The 25,800-nt window shown below is 46.4% G+C and overlaps 1 protein-coding gene and 1 long non-coding RNA gene across 6 annotated transcripts in view; one reads left to right on the forward strand and one right to left on the reverse strand.

Annotated features, from left to right (window-relative positions):
• The window catches only part of LOC146871192 (uncharacterized), a 77,857-nt gene extending 61,518 nt beyond the window's left edge, over nucleotides 1-16,339 (reverse strand). Inside the window, exons 1-2 of the long non-coding RNA XR_014959514.1 lie at nucleotides 15,698-16,339; nucleotides 1,795-1,884 (exon numbers count right to left, since the gene is read on the reverse strand). This is a non-coding gene — a long non-coding RNA (uncharacterized LOC146871192). The remainder of the gene's footprint in view (nucleotides 1-1,794; nucleotides 1,885-15,697) is intronic.
• The window catches only part of FOXP4 (forkhead box P4), a 973,797-nt gene that overhangs the window by 79,459 nt on the left and 868,538 nt on the right, over nucleotides 1-25,800 (forward strand). The window lies entirely within an intron of this gene.

Genomic DNA, 25,800 nt, shown 5'->3' on the forward strand with positions numbered 1-25,800 from the left:
CAAGGGCATGCACTGGCATACATCTGTAGATGCCCTGGCGAGTGTCCTTACTCGCTCAAGAGGAAATCATAGTGATTCTGCCATAAACTCCTCTGGTCACTGTGCATGCACGCCCTGTTTGAGAATGAAGTTCTGTACAAGACTTGTTCTTGACAGGTGCATTTTTTCTAACCGCAACCTCCTGATGGCTAGGCAGGATTTTATTAAAAACCCCCACCCAAAATGTAAGCAGCAGCTCAAATGTTCCTGTATCTGGATCCTCTGGGAATGCGTTTATTTTGTGCAGTTGGTGAACTGAGTGGTATCCTGGGAGCAGCTACCTGTGTTCTGAGCCAGAGTGGACTTTAGTGTAGACCAGAGTGGGTGTGACTGAGGGAGAAACATGCTGGTTGATCTAGTGTTCAGGTACTCACTAGCGGCACTAGATCAGCCAGCATGTTTCTTCATTCCTAAATAGGCACAGAAACACATTCAGTACTGCAAATTACCACGCACCATAGAGGAGCATTTTTGGGTATAAGACGCCATGATAACTGTTGTATGTCCACCCACTTAAGTGGGGGGGCTCCTGTTCCCCTAACATTGTTTTTCTTTTTCTCACAGATACGTGACAGAATCTTGATCATATGTATGTATTTACGCATGCTTATTAGTTGCAGCGTTTTTTAATTTTTTTTCCATTCTAGACTGCCTAAATTCAGGCCGAATAGGAGTGGCGTACACAGGGCTGGTCTCTGTGTAGTCCTGACGAAGAGCTTCGGGGAATGCTCGAAACATGTTGACGTATACTAAGGATTACTAGTCCATTATAGCTAGTTTTCCTTGTATCCTAACCCGTTTTTAGACATACCAAACTAGGAGCAACAATAAAATATTTCGCCCACTAGCAAGGTATTTTTAACCCACCTCTGTCCACTACACTATACTTTTGCACTACACATAGCCTTCACAGAAGTGCTTCTACGTAAATACCGCAAGTCGCAGCACGCCTCTGTTCGTAGAGAACTAGATGGCCCCTATGATGAAGTATGTCACCAAGGGGAAACCCTGGTGAGTGAGGGGACTCAAAGAAAAATGTTTCTTTCTTTCTGATTTTCTAACTCAAACTGAGTGAAAATCTTTCCTGTTTCGGCTAGGTTCTTTACCCGACACCTCGGGTTTCAGGTTTACTAGTACTAATCCTGTGCCAGTGGTGACACACCAGAGCGACTCACTTGGCGCACCTAAATTGCAGGCTGGAGGTACTGGTTGCTTATCAACATAGGATGGTTCAGCCATACGTCATCCTGCCCAGTCTGGTGTATTTACAGTACGTCATATACACTGCCCGTGTTCAAATTGACTTAGCTTATGTGCACAGTGCAACCAGGAGAGGCACTTCATGACAGCATTGTTACTCAACGCCATGGGCTTGGTGCCCATAGAATTCTAAGCCTAAAGATTGAAAACCATGTGGCGTTGTTTATACAGTTTTGAAGATTATCTGAAGAACCATGCAATATGGATCAACGCTGGAACCTTAGGAGTGTACAATATATACAGAAAGGTTGAGTGGGAAGCCTTTCTGTATAGATCATTTACTTTTAAAATTCCGTCCAAAGACAAGACTATTTTGATATTCCTAAAATTGGGATCATCCTGTCAAAATTCAACCTGGATATAAAACACTCATCACCAGTCATTAATGAAGCTGTCTTTTCTAATCTCTAGACTTGAACTTACCTAAATTTAACAAATCCGTAGATAAAATATAATGAAACATTTCCTTATCAACATTCAAGTTAAAAATCTTACCTTTGGTGGCTCACATAAGATTTCAAATCACACATAGATTGCCAAAGACTCCAAGTAAGCTGTTTAACAATGGTTTGATTGCTGCTGGCACTGTAAGGAAAAGAACAGTTCTTTGGTCATTTATTATATGTATGCCGGAAAATCAAGTTGCTTTGGAAGGACATTGTAAAAAAAAAAAGTAATACATTAGAATGCTTAAACTTATATTTTTCAAAAAATGCTTTCAACAAATAATATATCTAGGCTTAACTTCAGGAATAGTGCCACCTATCTCTCCTCCCACCCCCCCTCCCCCCCCCCGTCGTACCTTTTTTGGGTCTTTCCTTCTCTCATTTTCTCTGACTCCAATGTTCTGTATATCCCATTATCCAATGGCATATGAAATATACTGCCAACAAGCGTGTTTCAATCGGAGTAGCAAACATGTAAATAGTTATAGACGTATCTAATGAGTATTTATTTATTTGAGAGTTTTATAGAGCGCGGACAAGACCCTTGCGGGTATCAGAGCGCTTAACAGTAAATAAAGTTTTTATACATAAACAAAAGACGAGTTGAAGTATCTATACACAAAACATGTTACACAAGCAAGGTGATTAGGTACAACAACACGCTATCCTCATGCGATAAGCAACAGGAAGATGGAATGTCCAGATTGCTTAGCCAATAGTGTGTATTTAACCAGACTAATTATCATTAACGTAGCATTAAAATGTCTCTTGTCTTACAATAGTAACTTCGATTTCCAAGCCATTATTACTGATATAAAGATGGTATTGTAGGACTGGAACACCTATGCTGTAACTAACTCAAGCACACATGGAATATTTTCTTTTTCTGCTCAGTATAAATGTTCCTAATATGCGTATGAAAGAAGGTTTGATATATACATGTGGTGATTGCATTGGAAAACCGAAGTGATTCGTGGGGGGTAGTCACTCAACCTGCCTAGTCTTCAGATTTGTCATCTATAAAAAAAGTGGTAGCGTCTAGAAATGGTTGGAATCCAGTATGAAGGTTGAATAAAAGCTGCAAGTTTCGCTTACATTTGATGGAAAATCTTGGCTTTGCCTCAAATGTTAACATGGAATTTCTCAAAACGTACTAAATCCTCTTCTATGGCATGCACTAAGAATCAATAGGTCTTAGCAGGGCCAGTAAGTACTAAGTTCAAATATTCAGAGGGAGCAGGAGGGGTGCAATCATTTCTCCACAAAAAAACGTAGAGCAGTGATATCTGAGTCAACAGTGTGGGTCGATGTGGTAATATTTATTTAACAAACAGCTCATGCCTTATCACTTACCAGCAGGTCACGTTGTGATCGAGCATGTGCATATCACCTTGAGTCCACCATAAACGATATACCTGCAAACCAGCACTTCTTCGCCTATCCCATGAGCCTCGGCTGCCGGACCCTATTGATGCAATCCAAGAAGTGTGAGGTGTTCGTACCCACGTGAGGTGTTCGTACCCACCCTCCCCTCTCAAATTCCAAACTTAAATTGGCTCTTCGCTCACTAGTGCACTATCTCTACAGTAAAGATAAAGTCTGATACTGATTAATACTGGCACATAGCCAGTTTCTAATTGCCCTTGGCTTTCCTTAGCCGTTAAGGAACTGAGGTATATAAAGATAACTAAACAGCTCAAGTCATGTGGTTAAGACCATATTGGAAACTATGCCACTTGGTTCAACAGTCTGCACTTAAGCTGCTAAACCACTTTTTTTTTCCCAGATAGGACCGATTGCCACAGCATACATCATCTGGTCTGCCACCAGATATCCCAAGGCAAAACATTGCATTCGAGCACACACATTAGCTCTCTTTGAGCACTGAGAGCTACCCATATGAACACCAATGCTCTGGACTTTCGTTTGAGCTGGTCTGGGCACTTTTTTACGTGAGCACCAAAGAGCTGAATCCTTCATCCAGCCCAGTCCGTGAGCACTGAGTGCTATGCATGTGAACACCAAGACACTGGATCCTACATGTACCTCTGTAGGGCTACTGGTTCAGGCTGCACCGTTCAATGAACGTGCTATAGGAGGACCACTTAATTTTACTCAACACTAGTCTTCTTTCTCAACCACTGTTCGTACTGTCAGAGCCACTAGTATTAAAGTGCCAGGGAACGGTAGGGAAGCTCACAAGCAAGTTTTGTCATAAATAAAAATGGCTGGCAAGTGGCTTCATGTCAGGTGTGATAGTCAGTCCATCCTGGGTTAATAGGCCCATACTTAAAATTTTGAAATAGACCAGTCTCAGAAGACCAGTGCTGCTTTCTACACTGCAAGGATTGTGGTGGTGTGGGATTAGGAAAGTGGGATGGGGTGGGGCTTAGCAGCAAGCAGTAGACAAAAAAAACATTGTGCCTGTGGGAGAGGTAGGGCCTTGAAAGAACGTACAAGTAGAAGGCTCCCAGGCGATGAGTGGGGGGAAGCTAGATTGACCGAGTCCAGGCTAGTTGGAGGCCTTCCATGCACGAAGATCCAAAGAAGCAGTCTTCTGCTCAGAGCGTATTTGCTTCTGGGAACACATACCTATCGGTACCCATGTTTAACCTTTTACAGATGTTGATTGAGTTTCATGAAACTGCTAAGCTCTGCCTCAATGGTCATTGAGTAGTACCCCCATTACATCTGCTTCTTTCTCACTCCTCTTGCATTGACATTTCAGATTGGGGTTTCTTGTTTTCAACCCTCCTATATGGCCCAGGCTTGGTAACTGAGCGAGAATGCCTTTGCAACAGTAAAGGAGGTAAAAATCTACTCATGTCAGAGACATGACATATTGAGAAAAGGAGGATGGGAATCTACTTCAGAAAAAGAAGTGTAGCTGGCTTGCCAGTCCCTCCAAAAGGCTTAAATTCAGAACCTAATAACGGAGGCCTTGGCAGAAAGAGACTACATGTAAATAAGCACTGCCAATGACAAAAAGTCCAGTATATGAAAGTGCTTTGTGTGTCACTGAAGGGTTAAGGAACTCAATTAGTCATGATACATGGACTGTCACTCATCTGAACACTCATGCATCCACTGACACACATTCTTGTATTCGGATTTCCTTTACTCCAACAACCTCGGGAGCAGGGGAATAGCTTCACCAGCTCCCGGGGCTATTCTGGGTTTTCAGTGAAATGACGATTCACGCAAGCCACACCTCCCTGGACATCCCTCAGAGTCTAGTTTTTAGAACTGTCTGGCTTTGGTAGGTTTCCCTAGATGCCTGCAGTGCCTGGGACCAAAAATGCAGGTGACTCCCTCGCAAAACCAAGTCTTTTTGTGATTGATAATTTTGAAGTCTCCTCAGTATGTTTTGGGCCATTTCCTGTCGCGGGCACAAGGCCTACCCTCACAAGTGAGGTCCCATTTTTATCGGGAGACTTAGGGTAATACATAATTGTAGAACAAGTGTTATTACCAATTCACTTTCTATGCTATTCTGCATTCCAAATGTAATACAGTGTGTAAAAAAGAATTCATTTTGAAAAAAGGCCTCTAATTCACATGCTGGTATGGGTACCCACGATTTCGGAGATGTGCAAATAACCACTGCTTCTAAACTCCATATGTTTCAATTTCAGAAATAGATAGTCTTCCTTGATACATATTTTCACTCTTTATATTTCTCTAAATGAATTGTGGTATATCCGGTACACAATGAAAAACCATTGCAAGGCGCAGCTCAGTTGGCACCTCAGGTTCTTTGTGAACTTACAAGAACTATATATCCGGTCCAGCAGACGTAACGATTTATTGCTTTAAAAAACCTGCTATACTTCGAAGAAGTTGCAGGTAAAAACATAGGCACAAATGACTGGTTTTTTTTCAACTTAATTTCAATATTTTCTTTTATTTCAACTGTTACTTTCTATAGGAAAACCTTAAAGGATCAACATAAATGACCTCTTGCTGAATTAAGAATAATTTTGTCTACTTTTCAGAAAGGTATAGCTTTCTGGGCTCCATTATTGGTTTTACACCCATTTATACCACAAATTGGAAGAAGGTTGTAAGCACAAATAATAGTAAAAATAGGGTATGTTCCACTAAAGTGCCAAATCTCCGTGGAAAATTGAGGTTTTCTGACAAGTCTGCCTGTTCCTGAAAGCTGGGAAGATGGCGATTGTAGCACCACAAGCCCTTTGATACCATTTGCATGGAAAATAAAACCTTCTTTCTGCAGCACTTTCCCCCCCAAAAAACATAATATAGCTGTATTTTGGCTAATTTCTCGGTCCCCCTCAGCTAGAATCCACAAACCATGGGTACCTTTGGAATCCCCAGAATTTGGAAGAAAATGATTCAACTTGGGCGTGGATACCTTATGTGGACAAAAAGTTATGGGGGCTAAGTGCGAACTACCCCAAATAGCCAAAAAACAGGCTTCGCACAAAGGAGGGGTGAGGGCTAGCAGCGAAAGGGTTAAAAGAACGCAAGTAGAAAAAAGAAAACATGTTGCTGTCTACACACAGCAGGCATGTGGTTGTAATAATGAAAATAAGCCTAGTAGCATATGCCCATCTTGCAGAGGTACTGTAAATAGCCCATTCTTATTTTAAAGTTCCAGCATGGCCGCCACATTTAGAACCAACTTGTTAGCCGTCTTGAAAAGGTAAAACAATGCTACATTGTGGGCAATAGCATACCATAATGGTATCCTGGTTTAGAGAAAGTGGCCATATGGGATGCGGTCCCTGACAGATGAAGTAAGCTGCAAGCATGCAACCCGTTAGCACTGCCTGGAGAGTTGTAATTTCCGCTTAAAAAAACATTCCTATAAAAAGAGGAGAAGCAAATACACAAAAGAGGATCTAGAAAAGGAGAACATTCAAAACTAAAGGACTGGCCAACCAGACCAGCATGGAAGCATGCTCATTTTCAGGTGGCTGTACGCATGTTATCAGAAAATGCTGTCATTCACAGGGCAATAAAGCCAATGACTAATGTGGACTGAACCACTGCTCCTTGCAGTACGCTGTCATGGATGGAAGTAGACTATAAATGACACTCCGACAGACCAATGGCAGAACAGAGATGCATAGAAAACCCTCCATGTATCTATATAGTTACATATTTATATAAATAAATGTATTAATCATTTTTTATCACAAGGCCCTGGCAGACAGCTAGAAGAGATTCTAGAAATAGTGATTACGGTGCAAATTGTCTCCCCAGGGTTTGTCAAAGGTAGTAACCAACATCAAAATCCTTCCCTACAAAATGAATCGGTGGCATTTTATGTAACAAAATACTGAGAAATAACTACTACTCGGCCTTCACACCCGCATGCACCTTACGGCTTCTTCAAAAGATCTGACAAAGAGCCCCGTTTACGGGAGCCCGTCGGACAATGCAGCGCCGGCCCGACGAGGAGCAAGGCCCAGTGATGAAGCATGACATCTTTCGGGGTGTGTGAGGGCATCACGAAGACCTCCCTTTCCCCGCCCCTCTCGCTAGGAACTGCACACCCCCTTGATACACAGTTCAATTCGGAGCTTGTGTGCAGGACCTGTTTAAATACAGCACCCGGTCCCCCCTATTTTTGATACATTTCATACCAAATATACCAGGCCTAGTGCTTTTATCATTACTTTTCATAATAAAAAGAAATAAGGCCTTTATCACTGTCATCACCATAACCAACTTAAGCCTACTGTACAGAGGACAAGCTTTTCACAAGGCAACCATCTGACATACAATCATAAAACTACAAATGTAAATTACAGTTGGCAAAGCAAAATGCTATCTCTCCTAAGTCTCACAAAGAAGATATGTAGTATAGTAATCCATCACCAAAACACTTGCCTATTACGGTAATCTGTAAAATGCCATGCAACAAAATACCTGCCTACAGGTTTTGCACAGTGTAATGATCCATTCTTAAAAGCCTCTTGACTTTAATACATGCATTTTACATTAATTAGGTCTGGTTTACTGGCTTGGTTATAAAATGTCATAATAAACAGATCAAACCTATGTAATCTGGCATGACTTTTCCACATGGATTGATAAGGCATGTTCTCTTACCATTGGCTTACACCTTGCCCAACAATGGCCTATTCCAGTGCACATAAACTGGCAACCATTATGCATCCAGTTATAAAAATTATAAATATGTAGAAAAATACAGCTTGCAAGACAATATACAACCCATATTAACTGGGCCTAATAAATATCATCACAATGAAAACCCCTAGGATTTGTCAGAATGGGTGGCCAAGGCCCAAACCATTGCCTACTGGGAATCTGTGAGATTACATGTAACAAAATTCCGGGCTATAGCCTGACAAAAAAAAAACTGTTATAGGCTTACTGGATTCAACAAATGTTTTTCACAGTTAATAAGCTACACCAACTGCCTTTGTCATGTTTTTATAATAAGCAGACCACGCCCATCCCAATCCACCAATCAGGCCTATAGGTTTTCAACATGACCAGTTCAGGCCTAAAGTTTTGAGTGCAAGTTTTTCCTCGTGACTACCATCAGACACAGTCATAAAATTTGAAAAAGGTATACAAAATTATAGTTTGCTAAGCAAAGTACTATCTCGCCTAAGAGGACATCATGAGGATTCTCACAGAGCAATCCTATATCCAAGGTTTGTCACCAGCCATTGCCTCCTACAGTCATCCGTGAGATTCTATGTAGCAAAATACCCATATATCATCTTTAAAACAGAGTAATAACAATCCTCTCTTAAATGCTTTTTGACTTTTACATATGATTTTTTTCAATAAATATGTCCGGCTTAGTGCCTTTATCATAACATTTTATCATAAACGGACCAGGCCTATAGTCATTGGCTAGTCACCATAATCAAATAAGTCCTACTACATCGTGTATAGGCTTTACCACAAGCCAAAAAGCGCAATACAAAGTCTTTTTACTTAAGGCACACAAATTCATCCCAATCAGATCTTGTATTCAGGGAAACCAACATGTGTATGGAGCCTATGACCTTTGCTTGGTAGCACTCCGAAAGCTCATTTGTGTTGATCACGTAAGGTCATGCACTGCAAAAGCCACACCCAATGATCTATGTAGACTATTGTAGCCCTGGGCACCCCATACCCAGTGCTTAATTTCTAAAAGAATGAGTACTGGTGCTCAAAGCTCTGTTCAGAAGCCCTCGTCCGGTGCTATTAAAACATCAGCGTGCCAAATACCAAGGCTGGATAGTTGGGAATTCACCTCATGCCTTTTTAACCCACTGCCAGACACTTCTTGCCTAAATCTTATCCGTGCATGTTCCTGCTTTCTCTCTTTGTGACAGTTTTCTGTCTTTCACTTTTGTTTGTTTTTTCTTCTCTTGCTCTCAGAAAATGTCTGATGAAAAATAAGTGCTGGTCCCCAAAAATAAGTGCTGGTGGGGGCCACCAGCAAAGAGTCAAGCACTGCTGTTCTCAAACACAAAACTGCACACAGAAGTCTAAAGTTAATGACAGAAGGGGAAGGTGCTGGGCCTGCAATACATTCCTTATGACTGTCCTATCTGTGGCAGCTGTTATAGGTGCTGATGTTGAAAATTAAATTAACTACCGGTGCCCAGCACCGAAACCACCTGCTCAAATTAGGCACTGTGCTGGAGAAAGCCAAACAATGTAATTTATCTAGTTATCTGAGACACTTCAACAGCATTATAATGTTGTGTGTGTGCCCACGAAAGCTCATGTAGCCATAATGCTGCTGGTTCAGGCAACTTGAAAAATAAAATAATCACAGCTGCGTGTAGGGGATTTTTTTTCTGTGGGCACGCACAACTTCTGCCCAATCAAAACATGTACTCCTGGATAACCACAGCCTCTCTCTGTAGTACTCATAAAAGCTCTTTTTTTTTTTTTGGTTGATCACATTACATTCTGCGACAGCTGCACTGTCCAGCCAGACCTAAAAAGGAAATGAAGAGAAAGCACATATCCTCCTCTCTTCCCCTTCATTCTGGGATTCCCGCAAAATTGACTCAAAGCAGCAGAAAGGTGAAACGTTAAACCAGGCACAAAGGGGGTTAATATGGTAGAGAGGCTAGCCAGCTGTCCTTTACAGGAAATATAGGACCTAAGCATAACAGCAGTCCACTTTTCAATGGAACGGTCTTTTGACAAATCAAACTGAAACACCCCTATGTTTATAAGCTTCCTATAAGGCCTGCCACAAGAGTTAATTCCGCAGGATTTTTTATAAGATAGAAACAGCTGAGTGCATGTCAGGACTCTACACAAGAAAATGAATGCAGCGGTCTACTGTTCTTACACACGTCTAGGTGAACACTGAGGGCATGGCTGTAATGCCTTTAGAGGCCTAATTTGCATAGCAGCGCTTAAGAAGACACCGGAGCCGACATGTGGTGTGTATGCACGCGGCTCCCGACTGACTCGTCGAGGCCACGCCCCTTTATTTTTAACCTCGCTAGCGTCTGACATCACGCGTCAGCGCTAGCGCGTCCCGGCGGCGCGGAAGGCTAGAACGCCTCGCGCACGCCGGACACTACATTCCTTCCAACCTTTATAAACATTAAACAAAACGTAGGACCAAAAATTCAACGATGAGTCTGTTACCAGTCTGCCAGTCCTTACAGGTTACACCATATAGTCCGCCAGCTGGGATGACGGTGCCGGGTTCTTCCGCAGGTTGTAGCGGGACGGACCGCCTCTGGAAAGGGCCACCTCAGGGGCTCTGCGCCTTGGGGTGTTCGGCTCTGCCCTGGCTGGGGACCCGCCAGGTAGACTAGCCCCCGGGGTGGCTGGGATGGACGGGGAACCGCCATCCTCACTCCGCCCGTCCTCCGCCTCCTGATCTCCGCTCGGCTGGTCGGGGTCCGGCTCCTCTGGCTCGGCCCCGGGACGGGAAGGTGTTCCGGGGTGGACCTTTTTGAAGAACGACACATCTCGCGTGACCGTTTCGGCTCCTCTTTGGGCGGTCACCATCGTGCCTGTCAGGCGGGTGACGACCCATGGTTGCGGTTCAAATGGGAGTCTGAACTTGCTGCCTGGGTAGCGGTCCTTCACATACACTCGGTCCTGTTGTTGTATCGTGGACTCTTTAGCACCCCTTCGCTGGCTGGCGTGGTCATTCGAGCGCATCCGATTGGCTAGGGTCTTCTCATTTGAGGCTTGTGCCGGAACCCAAGTGGGGTGGTGTGGGATTGTGTCACTTACAATCCGCCCCATGGTGGCTGTTCCTGGTGCTGCCTCGGTTGTGACGTGGGGGGTCATCCGGTATTCCCGCAGGAAACTGTATATTGCTCTCTCCAGTGGAGATCCATCGGCCATGGCGATGCGAATGGTTTTGTTGAGTGTCCTCATAAATCTCTCCACCTCTCCATTGGCTTGGGGCCACCTTGGTGTTACTTTGCGGTGGTGGATCCCCCAGCTCTTAAGATACTCGGCAAACTCCTGCCCGTGGAACGGCGGTCCATTGTCAGTCTTGACCACCCCGAAGATGCCATGAGTGGCGATGGTTTTCTCGAATTTCGCTATGACTTCCGTGGCTGTCTGGCTCCCCACAATCTCAACCTCCGGGTACTTGGTGAAATCGTCTATGATGACCAGCGCATACCGTCCATCGGGGAGGTGTCCGAAGTCGGCACTCACACACTCCCACGGTCTCAGGGGGTTATCTTCGGTCGCCACGGGGTGGGGGCGTTCCGGCTGTCCTGCGGCTTGGCACCACATGCAGGTTCTTACCGTCTGCTCCACCATCGCATCCATGCCTGGGAACCAGACTTTGGCTCGGAGTCTGCCCTTTGTCTTGACCATTCCTTGATGTCCCCTGTGGGCGAGGTCCACCGCCTGTTGAGCGAGGCTGGCTGGCATGACTAGTCTCGGGCCTCGCAGAAGACATCCTTGGGCGTCGACGGACAGCTCACTCTGCACTTTCAGGAATGACTCCAGTGTCAGCTTGGCTTGGGGCGTCTTTCTGTTGAGCGAGGCTTGGATTGCCCTCCAATCTCCTGACCTGACAGCTTCCGCCGCTGCTCTCACGCATTCATCACCTTCTGAGGCTTCTATGATCGCGGCTAGGCTCATCGAGAGGGGTCGTGACCGCTCTGTCACATACCGAACGTACTCCTCTGTGTCCTCGGCCTCCTCCTTCTCTTCTGTTGTGGCCTTCCGCGGGTGCTGTGATAGGTAGTCCGCCGGGTTCGTGGCCCCGGGTTTGTACTCCACTCGGTAGTCGTACCCTTGTAGTTGGAGTATCCACTTTTCAATCCGGGGAGGCGGCTTTGAGGACGACCCTTGGAACAGAGGAATGAGTGGCTTGTGATCGGTTGTTACCGTGAAGTGGTGTCCATACACGTACACGTGAAAATGCCGGCATGCCCAGTGGATGGCTATGGCTTCTCGCTCGATTTGCGAGTACCGCTGCTCTGTTTCGGTCAGGGACCGGCTGGCGTAAGCAATGGGTGCCCACTCCTCGTTGTCCTGGAGCTGTGTCAGGACTGCTCCCAGCCCAAACGGGCTCGCGTCGACCGCCACTTTGGTGGGCTTTGCTGGGTCGAAGTATGAGAGGGTAGTGTCCGCGGACAGGGCCGCCTTCGTTGCTTGAAACGCCTGTTCCTGTTCCTGGCCCCACTGCCACGTGGTGGACGATTTGGTCAACTCTCTGAGGGGTTTGGTGAGGTTGGAGAGGTCCGGGATGAAGCGGCCGCAGAAGTTGACCATGCCCAGGAAACTCCGGGCCTCCGAGATGTTCGTCGGAGCTGGGGCATCTTGGACATCCTTTACCTTGTCCGGGTCCAGGGCCACCCCTTGGTCCGAGAAGGTGTACCCAAAGAAGCTGATCGTTTTCTGTAGGAAGTGATACTTCTCCCGGTGCAGGGTCAAACCTGACTCCTGGATCCTCTTGAGGACTCCTCTCAACCGCTGGTGGTGTTCCTCTATGGTTGACGCGTATATGAGCAGGTCGTCGCTCACATTGAGCACGCCGGGGAGTCCACTGAGCACTTCTCTGATGGTATTTTGGAATACCTCGGCGGCACTCGAGATGCCGAAGTTCAGGCGCCGATACCGTCTGAGGCCCACATGGGTGGAAAACGTGGTGATGTACCTCGAGTCCGGATGAAGTGGTAACTGGTGGTAGCCTGACCGTAGGTCCATCTTCGAAAACCACCTGGCCCCGTTCAGCTCCCCCAAGATGTCTTCAATGGTGGGCGTCAGGTGTCACTCTCTTTTGACCGCGGCGTTAGGGAGGCGCATGTCCACACAGATGCGGACTTGCCCTGGCTGCTTCGGCTTCCTGGCGATGACGATCGGGGATACCCATGGGGTTGGCCCACTGACCTTCTCGATGATGCCTTGTTTCTCCAAGGCCTCCAGCTCCTTCTCGACCTTCTGCCGCAGGTGGAAGGCGATCCTCCGGTGTCTCAACGCTACTGGTTGGACCGATGGGTCGATGTTTAAGGATACTTCCTTTCCTTTCAGGCACCCGATGCCGTTAAAGACCTCTCCAAATTCTTCCATGATTGTATCCAGTTCTTCCTCCAGGACTGCCATGGCGAATGAGATCAGTCTCAATTCTTCGGCCGACTGCCCGCTCAGCAGCATCCCGCTGCCCTCTTCCGTGACATAGACGGTGGTGTTGACGCTCCTCTCACCATGTTGTAGCTCTGTTTTGAAGCACCCAATGAGGGGAATGGGCGTCTTCTGGCCGTATGCGAACACCCGAATCTTCTCCTCTCTCAGCAGGGGGTTTGACCCACAGTTGGTGGTAGACATTGGCGGCCATCAGCTCGATGGAGGCCCCAGTGTCAATTGTCGCCTTTACCTCTTGACTTTGTACTAGGATGTGACATTTCGGAAGTCTGCGCTTCTTCTTCTGTGGTTGGTGGATTGCGAACACGTAATGGACTGGGAATTCTTCGGTGTCATCGTCCATGTCCTCACTGTCTGCTTCTTCTCGTACCGCATGGGCCGCCTCTTTCTTGGCTCTGGTGAACCGGCACACCGCCGCAAAGTGGTTCATCCACCCGCAGGCGCCGCACTTTTTCCCTCTGGCCGGGCAGTCTTGCATGCGGTGGGGTTGGCCGCCACAGTACCCACAGTCTTTCCTCTTTGCCTCCGGCTGCCGTCTCCCTCCGGCTTGCCTTCCTTTTGGCCGCACTACGTTCACCGCTTCCGCCACCTGCACTTGCTCCGTCTTGATAGGGCGATGTAGGGCCGCCTCCATATGCGAGGCTCTCGCTTGCGATAGCTCCTTCGACCGTCCGAGGGTGAGGATGTCCGCCAGGGGCTTTCCTTCTTCCTGGAGGACCGTGACACGGAGCTTAGACGAGTAACAACCCTGTATGATTTGCCCTCGGATCTCCTCCTGTTCGTCGCGGAACCCACACGTGCTGGCTAACTCCTTCAGCCTGCCATGGAACGCATCCAGGGACTCATCCGCCTCTTGTTTGGCCTGACGGAAGATGAACCGTTCATAGTCTCTGTTCGCCATGGGCTCGAAGTGGGCGTTGAGCGCGTTCAGCAGTGTGTGGTATGTCTTCGGCGTGGCTTCCACGAGAGTCTTGTAGATGCGGTGGATGTCTTTTCCTCCCAGGTGGAGCAGCAACGCTCTGCGCCGTTTCCTCGCGATGCCAGCCCCTTCGAAGTAGATCTGTAGACGGTCTGTCCAATCCCTCCAGCGCGGGGCCAGGGATGACGGGGCGCCGTCAACTGCAAATGGCTCAATGGCGGGAATGGACGCCATCTTGGCACGTGCGCAGCACGGGGTGGAACCGGCTTCCGCTCCTCTGCGTCGACGCCACCAGGCGTGCACCCTCTCCAGCCGCGGCACGTAGACTTCCCTTGCGCGGCTATACCCACTGGTAGGCGCGCCTACCTCCAGACGTCATCCGCGGGACCCCTTCGGTGCTTCTGGGTGGGGGCGAGCACACCCGTCCTGGGCCCGAACCGTAGGAGGGCGCGGTCGTCATCAGGCACCTCGTGGGGCAGGTGTGGCACCACCTGGGCGAGACTTACCCCTCACCAGCCAAGGATTGGGGCACCAGGGCGCACACAGCAGCATCGCCGACGGCTCGGTGGGCCTCCAGGGCACTTGCAGTGATCCACACCAGGCCTCATAGCAGGCTCCAACAGGACACCAGGAGGGGGGCCTGCACACACAGGCTCAGGACAACTGGGAGGCCAGAAGGGGAATTGTGGGGCCCAAACAGCACATCAGGGCTCAAAAGACCCTCGTCGCCAGTGTAATGCCTTTAGAGGCCTAATTTGCATAGCAGCGCATAAGCGCTTAAGAAGACACCGGAGCCGACATGTGGTGTGTATGCACGCGGCTCCCGACTGACTCGTCGAGGCCATGCCCCTTTATTTTTAACCTCGCTAGCGTCTGACGTCACGCGTCAGCGCTAGCGCGTCCCGGCGGCGCGGAAGGCTAGAACGCCTCGCGCCCGCCGGACACTACAATGGCCACAAGAATGAAGCCGATTGCTGAAGCCCAGTCTCCGTACTTGGGAGAGTGTTTATTTGATGAAATGCCTGGCGTGAGGTGCAACAACTTATAATATGCGAGTATGGGGCGATAAAGACAGGCCGAGTTATGAGTGCCAGTTTATCGGCGTTACATTTTCTACAAGTGACTCAAAGTTTGATTCTTTTTAGAGAATTTCAAAATGACTCCGAAATAAAGCTTATTTTTATCATGATTTAACACATCAACCGAAAAAATTCTAAACCTGAATTCACCTATGCAGCTGTGCCTCAACCACGGAAGGTGTGTGTGTGTGTGTGTACAGACCCGGTTAACCACGACGTTCCTGACCTGGGTGAGGTACACATGTGTCTGCAACTTCGTGCACCTCACGTTGAAACTTGGTTACGAAAGGCGGGACTAGCTCTGTATGTTTGTTTTTGCTAAGGGCGTAAGTAAATTCCTAACATTTCTCTTTTTTATGCTCTTTTACCTAGTGTTTCGTTCCAGGTTACATCTTCCGCCTCAGCATGTTAACATTTCAGCCTTCACATTTCTGCACGACTTCATCAAACTTGAAACTTGAGGATGGCATAGTTTATTCTGCGTGTCTGTCCCGTAACTTGTGTCAGTCTATACGCCTTTCTGCTGTCAACCCTCGTGCGAGTTTGTCTCTTTACGCATCTTGTGTGTGTTTTTCCCCTCCACTCCCCCTGCTTTCCTCTTGCCCGCAGTTAGCTGTTCTTTCTCTTAGGCGTGGCGGGTTTTCTGGTTTCTCAAGTGCGCTCGGCGATCTATCTCGTGCGTACTTGGCCATGGCCGGCTGTTTCCTACTATGTACTCGCGTGGGCGGGGCACTTGCAACTCTCTGTTTTCGTCCGCCGCTGGCTCCTAGAAAGCCTTCCCATAGGTGGTTTTGCCAGCACAGGTTCACTGGCTTCCGCTAGCTCGAGACTTTGTGTGTCAACCAGACACCGACTGCTACACTCGTTCTGTGAACTATTCGTGGCCTCCCACTACCACACCTCGCTGCTGTGGACGTTTCCACGGCTCCCGAGGCTTCACGCCGGTGCAGGCCGACCCCTGGACTCTAGCTTTGTGTGCTGGAGTAAGTGTATCTGTGAGTCGTTGCGAGCACCCTGACTCCTCTGAGGCGACTCTGAACGCTTTTGCTTCCCTGATTCAGTTAGCTGTCTGTCTACCGCCACAAGAACCGCAATCTTCCCCTGCGTTGATGAAGCATGCGGGAGTTCTTGCGCACTCTTGATTTCAGGAGGGGAATCGGGGAACTCGCACGCATCCTCCTCCCCACGTTTTGGTGACGCGCCCATGCGTACTCCATTTCAGTCGGACACGCCTTAGTCTGTTTCACAGTTTTTCTGGACAATTTTAACGTGATATTCGAGGCACGTAGTTTGGATTCATTAAGTATTTTGTTCATAACAAAACAGTTTTTTTTCAGTTGCGGAGAGCCGATTGCTTCCTAGTTAATAACCACAATATATTTTCTCCCTTTTAGACGACTGATGGATACGTGGATGAGGGTATAGTGAGTGGGAGGAAGAAAAAAAGCGTAGTCTGTTGGAGTGGGAGTTTATGGACATATTATTAATTTACAAAATGGCGCCTCCCACCTCCGTAATTAAACTGTTTGAATTTCCACGTTCGGTACTTGGGGCCTTGTCCCCCGCGCCCCTGATGATTAAAAAGGGATATTCATTTGTGCCTTTTGAACGCCGCTGTTATAGAGATGTATTACTCTGTTCAATGGTATGTGTATTAGAGTCGTGTGGCATCACGCGACTCATGTCATTTCATTGTGTGCATTCCAGAGCGTTGCCTTCCACTCGTGGAGATTCCTTCTTAACATCACTCTGGACGTTGGTTTCTTCACGGTTGGATGGCTCCGGTCTTGGGTGCATTATTTATGCAATAAACCACGCTTCCAACTACTTTTACCTTGTCCGGTATTTAATAACTTGGCGACGAGCGGGATTTCTTTCCGCACCCACCACCCAGAGCTACCTTCAAGGATATCCTTCTCACCGTGTTTCATCCGAGCTTTCAGAAAAGAAAAGCATTACATTCGTAGAATTTTTTCCATTGATAATTGCTTTGGCTGTTTGGGACAGAAGTTGGATAACAGAACAGTGTTGTTTAACGAAGACAATAGAACAGTAGTGGACTTGGTAAATGGTCAGAGAGCCAAGGATAAACAGTTACTGAAGTTGTTGCAAAGATTCATGTTCGGCTGCTTAGCGTTTAACATAGTTTTTAAAGCCAGACGTATACCAGGAACAGTTGTAGAGAGGACATAATTAAGTTAATTATGATCAACATAGACAGGAATATTTCTTTCACGACTGTAGCGGGGAAATTAGCTGGAGTGTCCTTTTATAGAAAGCTCTTGTAGGGATTCAAGCCTTTCGGCGGGAGAAATGGGCAGGAGATTTTCTTTAAAGATGGGCGAAAACGGAGAAGAGAGGACAATTTAAACCATATATTTGGGGTCGTGAGTTTTAAATCTACACGGATCACAAACCACTCATGCACATGCTTTCAAGCAGCACGTCGAACAGAGCTTCTGCTAGGCTTGTTCGACTCCTGTCAAAACTTCATGAATTTCACTTTGTCATCAAACATATTTCTGGGGGTAAAAATTTCAGAGCGGATTGTCTTTCAAGAATGTCTTTAAAGGAAAATTCTGTTGATGATGATGATGTTGAATGTGTGGTTGCTGCAATTGATGCTGTTGCGGAATGTCTGAGTCCGAGTGGAATTCGGCGTATAATGATGTCACACTTTCCAAAGTTAAGAGCTTTATTGTGAACAAATGGCCTGAGCGCAGAAATCTTTCTCCAGATTTAAAAGCTTTTGCGAATGTTTATGAAGAACTTTCTTTAGTTAACAATATGATTATGCGTCATGAGTTGTTTGTTCCACCTGAATCCTTATGAAATTCAATCATTCGTTCAGCCCATCAAGGTCATCTTGGTGTTGTCAAGAAGTGTCAACGCATTAAACAATTTTATTGGTGGCCTTCCATGGATGCACGTCAAGAGAATGATTGACAATTGCACTCAATGTCTTCTTTCTGACAAACATTGGAAGACTCTTTCCACTCCGTTGCATCCTGTTCCTCTTCCTGTAGGCCCATGGGACAAAGTTGGGTTAGATTTTTCTGGACCTTATGATATTTTACCTACTGAAAACAAATTTCTCATTGTCTTGATTGACTACTATACTAAATAGTTATACTATTCTTTTTGCAATGCAGCGTCAACTGATAATGCTATGAAATTTTTGCAAACAGTGTTTGATGTTGAAGGTTTCCCTAAAACCATTGTGACTGACAATGGTACACACTTTGTGTCACGAAAGATGTGTTCTTTTCTCAAGACTCATGACATTTCTCATTTTAAGGTTGCTTTATACTCACCTTCTGCTAATGGTTTGGTGGAGAGGTGCAATCGAATAATTAAGGAGGGCATTCAGACTGCAATGTCTTCTAGATTAGATCCTTTATCCTTTGTACATGATAAGGTCTGGGCATATAACACCACGCCACATTCCACCACTGGCATTGCACCTTTTACGTTGCTTAGGGAAAGGAAAGTGCATGCTCATCTCAATCCCGCTTGGCTTCACAAAGATGATAGTGTCTCACTTAAGCCTGCTTCCATTCAAGAGTATGTTAAAATAAAACAAAATGCCATGAAAGCACGTTTTGATGCTGGCAAACATTCTGTAGATCAACCTTTGAAAAGAGGAGATTGGGTGCTCATCAAAAATCCCAAAAGGATACCAAAAGGGCAATCAAAATTCTCTTCTCCTACATTAGTCATTCATGTTAGTAGGGGTTCTGCTCTCCTTGACAACAAAGGTTGGTGGAACAAGAGAGCTCTTGTTAAGGTATCTCCCCTTCAAGCTGATGTTATTACACAACATATCTGTTCAGAGTCAGAGTCTGAACATTGTGACTGGTTTGATTTGATCTATGAGAAACCTTCTTCCGTTGGTATTTCGGTATCATCTGGTACACAAATTGCTCAACCCGTTGTTACTGACAGTGGTGCATTGACTATACCTCTTTCAGGTTGTGTTTTGGAACCATCTGGAAGTCAACCCATTCAATCTGTTGCCCCTGAACCTTCGCCATTGTCTCCTGAAATTCAGCCCAGTGCTATGGAGGCTGGTGAATTTTCTGTGGCAACGTCAAAAAGATCATCACGTCTCAGACGAATTTCGTGTAGATTGAGAGACTATGTTTTGGAATAATGATATGTATATTCATTTATTTTTCTTGTTCTTCAAAGAGGGGAAGGTGTTAAAGAGATGTATTACTCTGTTCAATGGTATGTGTCTTAGTCGCGCGGCATCACGCAACTCATGTCATTTCATTGTGTGCATTCCAGAGCGTTGCCTTCCACTCGTGGAGATTCCTTCTTAACGTCACTCTGGACGTTGGTTTCTTCACGGTTGGATAGCTCCGGTCGTGGGTGCATTATTTATGCAATAAACCACGATTCCAACTACTTTTACCTTGTCCGGTATTCAATAGCCGCCCTGTTAGAAGGTGGTTCTGACACTATGGGCCGCCCGGATTTTTTGATTTTTGAGCACCTAATTGTTGAGCTTTTACTGTGGGGGAGCCTCATAAGTTGGGACTCACCCACAGTGAACTCAGGATGTAAGAGACTGCATGGGGATTTTACTGGTGTTCCCCTGGCTTGACCAGGCCACTGCGCAGCAGCTGGAGTAAGGGACACCGGGCTGGTTACATGCAGACACATGTGTACATGCGTGTGCACACGTGTACGGGCTGCGCAGGGGAGATTCATAGCGTGCGCAGTCCAGGAGCAGCTACAAAGTGAATGGTGTGGCAGGACTTATGCAGTATTGGTTGGTGATATGGAATAGGCTTTATACGCTGGAAAGAAACATGCCAGGGAAAGTCAGTGTGTTTTACTGTGTTTTCACTTCATTATTTCCCTAAGGGAATGTGGGGCCCATGGCTAAATTAACTTCCACAAGGCCTACAGTTTCCAGACATGTACTAAAGTCCATTGTTTTGGAGGTGAAAAGACATATTCTGCAGAGTCCAAAGTCATATTTGTACTGCTTTTGGGTCATCCAGAACTGTCATATTTCTGTGAGCCAGCCAGGACCAGACCCAGGCTGAGGGCTGACCTCAGCTGGATGGATTGATAACCTTTCTTCCACAAGCTAGGGCCTCCTCTCCATGAAGAGAAGATGGGAGGGGATACAGGTTCATCAATTAGCAGCTGTCACTGGGTGCCAGGCACCAGGCTGCACAAGGAGGGAAGGCAGTGTGGGGAATGAGGCTTCAGACATGTGGCCAGAAACCCTGGAGGACGCCATTATTGAACAAGCTCAGAGGCTGGACAAGAAGGAGGGAGCAGTGGCAGGGACGTGATGTGTTGCTGTTTGATAGGACCAACAGAGAATTCCTGCCAGCCCCCTACTCAACTTTTAAAAAGTGCTTGCACAGGAAGAGAAGGGCTCTCTGGGGTGTAGTCTGCTGAGGGTGAAGGTGCTGGAGCCTGGCGCAATGGGCAGTTGGAAGGAGAGACCCCCTGACTGCCCCCAGGACCCTATCAGCACCATAAGAAGAGCCCAGGACTGGTGCACAGAAGCAGAGGCCTCTGCGCAGGGAGAAGAAGTCCCAGAAGGGGAGCCTGGCGAGAGGCTGGCGCAGGGAACCAGTGAAGACAGCACCCTGCTGAGTCAGAGACCCTGAGGGCGGAGGAGAGTGTACCCACTGGTGGGGGCTGGTGGAGAGGAGCATGAAGCGCCCCATGGTGCCTCGCCGGGCATTTGGAAATCTGCAGTTTTGGTGCTTTGTGGCCCCCAGAGGAGAGGGGTCACCCTCACTTGTGAAAAGGTGCTGGGGGAGCCGCTGGAGAGGCCCAGTCTTCCCCCCCACAGCACGAAGAAGTCTGCCATTTTGGTGCCCAGAGGAGGGGGTCACCCTCACGTGTGAAAAGGGGTGCAGGGGGGCTGCAGGAGCACCGCAGTCTCCCCCAGCATAAAGAAGAACCGTCCACCCCTAAGTTTCAAGGGGCCTCTGAAAGAATAACCCCTTCAGGACTCAGCCAGCCTTTAACACCTTCTAGGCTGGAACTTATGTTCTACAGCTGAGGGTGTACTATGAAGTGCATCACGGATTGAAGGGCTGAGTTGGGGGATGTCTGGAGAAGGGCATCCCCTAGAGGTGAAGTGGTGTAATTGCACCGAAATGCATTTACTATTGGTTATTTCTTTTTAGGTGGACTGAAAGTCACATGTGTAAAGTGAAGAACCTGTGTAAGGTGATGTTAAGCTAAATGGAGTTATGTGTCTGGACCTTCCTGCTAGGGGGTCTGGCTGTATTTACGTAATCTCATGCTTTTACCTGGGATTCCTTTTAAAGTGAAGAGGCACACTGCAGGAGAAGTGTAGTTGCCAGGAGTACTTCTTTTGAAGGGACTGTAAGTCACATATGTAAGGAGATGTCATAAGCCAAGTGGGGTTATGTTGCCAGACAGTCCTGCTAGGGTGTCTGGCTGTTTATGCGCACTCCTGTGATTTCATCTGTGATGCCCTTAGGGGCTGTAATTGCAATGCATTCAAATGATCAACCAAGGTGATGAGTTCTGTCATTCTAAAGTGTGCGTAAACATGGATTCTTGCTGCTGCGCTTAGGTGAAGACCCCAGACTGCTAGCCCTTAAGATATAGAGGTGCATACTTTATGGTCAGTAGGAGATGCTCAGTCAGGGTCATGTGTCACCAAGGCAGGTTTACCCCTTTTTAATGCTTGTTGAGGTAATGGGGTGGGTCGCCACTGGGATGGTGCCCGTGCGCAGGGCCCTCGCTCCAGGTTATGTTCAACTAACTGCATTGGGGGCAAGTTGATGTGCATACATGGGAGTGGTGGTACTAGACCCCACCCCCCCTGCGGGAGGGGTGGAGATGTTATGCAATGTCACAAAGTAATTCCAACAGCTTATGTATATTTGTAAATTGGTGCATAGTATTGAGTAGTGTGTGTGTTTAATAAATGTACTCTTACTTTTATAAAGCAAAGTACAGACTGGACAATCAATTATTGAGTGTTATTTTTGTGCACCTGCAAATGGCGATTACTAGCCCACACCACCTCCCTTGAGTAAGCCTCAGACTGCTCTGCAACGCTACCCTCTGAGAGTCAGGCGCTACAATTGGGTGTTTGGTTCCCAGTGAAGGACAAATGTAGTAATGTTATTTGTGCAGGCCTCACAGATGCTGCCTCGTTTTCCAACACGCCCCGATTGAAATCAGAAAGATTTCCTTCATCAAAATCTAACATCCTTGAAAAATTAATTTGATGCCTCTTGTTATCAGTTAATTGAATCTCGTTGGGGGGGAAAAAGACGTACAGCGGGTGATTAAAAATGGCCTCTCTTCTTAGCTTTTTTTTTTTTTAAAACACTGCGACATTATCAAGCCTGGCGTTTTCTTCTTTTATATTATCAATGCCTTGTAAAAATCAAATCCCCTAACAGAACTTGTTCTGCTTTCTTTGATTTTTTTTTTTTTTTTTTGCTTGCGAAAGCGCAGATCCTGGGGGCCTGGCTGTGAGGCGCCCCTGTCTTGAAAAAAACGAAACGGGAGCTGTTGGGACAAAGCTCCCGTCATAAAGGGGAGATTGAATATTATCTTTTGAATTCTTAGTCTGATATGTGGCTTTCGGGCACATTCTCCATCATTCAAATACGGAGTACTTTAACTATTTTCTTGTTTGCGTTTTTTTTTAGTGTAACGCACCGGTTGTGTTGCACCTTAATAGGTCTTTGCCTTTAGCTTGTCCCCCCCCAGGATTCCGTCCCCTTCCATGCGCGTTCCCTACCCTCGCGCTGGCATTGTTATGACATCAGCTGGCATTCTTGAATGCCAGCTGATATTCTAACCGCTGACAGTTATTCTTGATCTGACCGGCTGAGACGCGGACCTTCTGTTCCGACTGGTGTGTTGTTTATGTACGACTTAATAAATTTGATCTACGACTCTTACCTTGCCTGAAGAGTCTTCTTAACAATTATGGCGACGAGTTGAGGAGAACAACACACCGAAGAGTCCACGCGAAGGAGGAGGTTGAAATTGAAGGATCCTTTCAGACCTGGCACCCAAACTTGACACCGCATTCTTAAGGGAAACGCTCGAGATTTGGAGAGTTAAACTATTTTTGAGCGCTGCCTGGGGAGCTGCGAGCCATGGGGACGGTCAACAGCTGAGAGGTGAGGAAAGGAGGGTGACGCATGCATAATCTTGGCCGAATGCATCGTGGAAAGAGAAACTGACAGGCGTTGAATGTGCTAAAAGACTTAAATGTTGTGGGAACGCATACTCGAGTGTCCCAGCCGTGTGAAGAGACTCTTGAGGTGATCTCCTCACAAGTCAGTGGCGCAGTTGAAGCCAGCGTGCGGCGCTGACGTGAGCGCGCACCACAGCCGCCATATTGAAATACAGTTTGGGTCAGCAGTACAGTCTTCCACGTGACAGCCCGCTACGTGTACGTGCAACCATCTTGAAATAATACTATCAGCTGTGAAATCAACCCGTCAGTTTCACCATCGAGTAAACTATGGATGCACGATAACAGGAACACGGGTGGTCGTGTTGTCCTGCAGTTTCGCAGAGCAAAAGGAAAGAAAGTAAGAATTGTGGGGAAATTAGAAGAGTATTTGAAAATAAGAAAACAGTGCATTATATAAAGTGAAATAGTGAGAGTTGGAGACAAAAGCTCATTGAACGCGTTCATGCATTGCAAAATCAGATAACATGGCAACTGGCAATAAATACAATTTGTCACCCGCACAATCATTTTTAGCGGTATCTGGAGAGCCACCATTGAAGTGGGAAGAATGGCGAGAATACTTCACAAATTATATTTCCACCTGTGAAAATGAGGATGAACCGCTTAAGCCTGAAGAGAAAAAGAAAATATTATTGCATTGCTTACGGGCAGGTGGACTTAAAGTTTATAATAGCATCAACAAAAAAAGTACGGGAAGGCGAACAGGGGGATGTTTTTGTGAATGCATTGGAAGACTTAGACAGTTATTACAAGCCTACCGTCTGTGTTGCAGTGACCCGATATAAATTTTACCACCGCAAACAAGGAAAAGATGAGAGTATAGAGGATTACGTTTCAATACTTAAAAATATAGCACTTACATGCAAATTCGGAAACCTGCATGATGAATTAATAAGAGACCAGATAGTAATGTGTGCAGCTAACACCAACATTCAGGATGCGCTGTGGGCAAAAGGTGAAAAACCCCTAAATGACGTAATTGAAATAGTGAAGAGGGCAGAAATGACGGAAGATGTGCCAAAGCAGTACTGAATGAGAGCAAAACAAAGGCAGAAGAACCGAATGTAGTAGAAAAAATAAGTGGAAAAAAGATAAGGCACAATATACAAAGTAAGAGTAAAAGCCAAGTAGAAGTAGAGTATGATCATAAAGGGGTAGTTAAATAATTTGGACAAAGGAAATGTTATCGTTGTGGTAGTCACAGACATCTAGCCAATGACTGGAAATGTCCTGCACACAACAGCAAATGTAGTAAATGTGGAATAGTAGGGCATTTTCAGAAAGTATGTCACAGAAAAATGAGTGCAAGAGTCAAGTTGGTTGAAGGGAACACTGAATATGAGGAGGATATATCTGACAAGTCAGATTACAACTTGTGTGTGCTTAATGTTATTGAGGTATCTGAAACAAATGTCAATGAAAAAGCTAAAAAGAAGAAACCCATGTGTACAGTTGCGATAGGAGGAGTGAGCATTGAAATTGTCGCAGATTCAGGCTCACCCTGTACCTTTATAAACAGAGATGTATGGAGAGAGAAATTCCAAAACCCATTAGGACAAGACATGGAATACCCTGATATCACACTAAAAACATTAAATGGGGAACCCATTGAGCTAGTAGGTTATAGGGAATTGATATTTGCATTTAAGGACAGAGAAACCATCAGTAAACTATACATCTCTGCCACGGGACCCTCAGTGTTGGGATGGAAAGACTAAGGAAAATTGGGGATAACAATCCCAACAGTTCGGAACCCATGCTATTGACACAGCAGGATAAAGGACTTTGGTCTACCATTGCAAGCAGGTTCCCCAAAGTCTTCAATGGCACAATCGGAAAGTTGAAAGGGTTTTAACATAAAATTAAGCTAAAAGAAAACGCTGTTCCAAGCATACACAAGGTGCAACACATTCCGTTCACCCTAAGAGAGGAGGTCAAGGCACAACTTGAGGTCCTACTCGATGCAGGCATCATTGAACACACAGAATCATCAGAGTGGGTAGCACCTTTGGTGGTAGCCCGCAAGCCCAACGGCAAGTTGAAATTATGCATAGACTTACGCGACCTCAACAAAAGTATCCTGGTAGAACAGTACCCTCTCCCTAAAATAAACAAAATGCTTTACCTCACAAAAGACATGAAGGTGTCCTCCACTATTGACTTGACCGCAGCGTACCACCTGGTTCCACTACACCCAGACAGCAGGTGCCTCACCACCTTCATATCACCATTCAGGTG

This window comes from Triturus cristatus, chromosome 1_1 (genome assembly GCF_964204655.1).
Source record: "Triturus cristatus chromosome 1_1, aTriCri1.1, whole genome shotgun sequence".
Taxonomy (NCBI): Eukaryota; Metazoa; Chordata; class Amphibia; order Caudata; family Salamandridae; genus Triturus; species Triturus cristatus.